Genomic DNA, 2,085 nt, shown 5'->3' with positions numbered 1-2,085 from the left:
AATGTGGTAGTTGATTCCATGCTTCTGAACAATGTCACCTATCGGAACAGTGTATGCAGAAAAGAGAAGGGACCCAGGACCGATCCTTGGGGTACGCCAAAATCCATTGAAACAGGGTCAGAGAGTTGACCATTTATGCTGACCTGAGAAGTCCAGCCCTTAAGGTAAGATTGCACCCATTTACATGCAGAACCAGTGATAGCAAAACGATTCTGCAAGCGGTTTAGAATGATTGCATGGTCCACCGTATCAAACGCTGAACTTAGATCCAGGAGTACCACAAAGGTAACTCTCTTTGAGTCAATGTGATTGATGATGTCGTCGCTCACTTTGATCAAAGCACTTTCTGTGCTATGCTTTGGGCGATACGCAGACTGCATCGGGTCAGAGAGGTTGTTGCTATCCATGTGATCAACTAATTGGGAGGAAGCACATTTCTCAATCAACTTAGCAGTGAAATTCAAATTGCTGACAGGCCTGTAGTTTTTTAAGTCATCTCTATCCAAAGATGCCTTTTTTAGCAGTGGCTTCACAATTGCCTTGTGTGCCAGAGTTTGAAATTCACCTGTCTGTAATGAAACATTTACTATGGTAGTAAGGGCAGTTAGATTGATGTCCACAAACTGCTTCATAAGCCAAGTTGGTTGAGGATCTAGCACAGAAGAAGCATTGGATGCCTTTGTGATTACTCTGCGGATCTCGTCAGCGGTCATGTGGCGAAACTGGGAGAGAACTTCGCAAGACCCAGGGCAACTGTCAACAAACTGAGAGGGGTCGACATTTTCACATGAAGATTCAAGTTCTTTGCGAATCTTATAGATTTTACTCGGATCATCTTATAGATTTTTCGGGTCATTGTGGACAGGCAAGGGTTTAACTTTGCTGTTTAGGAGACTGTTCACAGTTTGAAAAACAGTCTTTGTGTTTGCTCCCGAAAGTTTATCAGAGTAATAGAACTGTTTAGCTTCGACAATACATTTAGTGACATTATTTCTGGCAGTCACATACTCTTGGCGGTCGGACTCAGATCGTGACTTACGCCATTTTCTTTCTACTCTATGGCGGTCTTGACGAGCAGTATGGATGGTTTGATTATACCATGGTTGACGGTTTCTAATAGTCCGGGTTCGGGTTTCAGATGGAGCATATTCATCAAGGCAATCAGATACAGTTCCATTGTACCAATTGTACAGCTCACCAGGGTTATTAACATTTGGAATAGGGTTCAGGTGATCGGTTAAAGCCTGTGAAAATGCTGCACCATCAATGCTCTTATAATTTCTTAGAGTTTGTGTGACACGCTGGGGTACCGGTTTTGCTATGTTTAGTTTAAAATGGACACAGTGATGCCATGTTAAAGGATTTTCATGCACTGAAAAGTCTTGGATGAAGTTTTCATCAGGGCAGCATAGCACGTGATCAAGAATGTGGCCACTCCTATGAGTTGGAACGTTTACATATTGATGAAGACTTGCAGAAGCAATGATGCTGGAGTATTGCTTCACATCAGATCTATCTTGTTCATCCCAGTACACGTTAAAGTCACCTGCGAGTAGCAGTTGTCCTGGGAATAACACAACATCATCCATAAAACTATCAAATTCTTGTATGATGCACGGCAGTGAACGTAACCGTTCCGGCTGAAATCCAGAAATGACGTCATTTGTTCTGGTGCTGCCACTTCCGGGTTACGCGGAAGAAGAACATGCCTTTTGCAAACAAAATGGCCGACATGTCCCGGCCCCTTTCCAGCGAAAATACGTACAGCTTATTTAGCCAATGTGAACATGGGGTCATCACCAGAAATATTTTCCTATCATATTGGACTAACACGTCAGCTATATGGTATTTCACGATATAACAGTAATAAAAAGAAAACTACAAACGTTCGTTCGTCGGATGTTTGACGAAGTGACCAGCTCTAATGACGTCACTATGTAAACAACATAGAGGTATAAATAATTAATTAGGTAATACCAAATATGGAGGTATCCAAAAGTATGCTAATTAGAACAGGTTAGAAGGCACGACGAATCATAATACGATCCTGGTATCCAATTCTATGCAAATGAGTTAAAGGTGGTT

At 42.0% G+C, this 2,085-nt stretch overlaps 1 long non-coding RNA gene across 1 annotated transcript in view; it reads left to right on the top strand.

Moving 5' to 3' along the window:
- The first annotated feature begins 1,615 nt into the window (after positions 1–1,615).
- Positions 1,616–2,085, top strand: part of LOC140146212 (uncharacterized) — a 2,709-nt gene continuing 2,239 nt past the window's right edge. The window contains exon 1 of the long non-coding RNA XR_011858206.1: positions 1,616–2,079. This is a non-coding gene — a long non-coding RNA (uncharacterized lncRNA). The remainder of the gene's footprint in view (positions 2,080–2,085) is intronic.

The sequence above is a fragment of the Amphiura filiformis genome, chromosome 2 (assembly GCF_039555335.1).
Source record: "Amphiura filiformis chromosome 2, Afil_fr2py, whole genome shotgun sequence".
Lineage (NCBI taxonomy): Eukaryota > Metazoa > Echinodermata > Ophiuroidea > Amphilepidida > Amphiuridae > Amphiura > Amphiura filiformis.
This window is presented reverse-complemented; position numbering and strand designations above follow the sequence as displayed.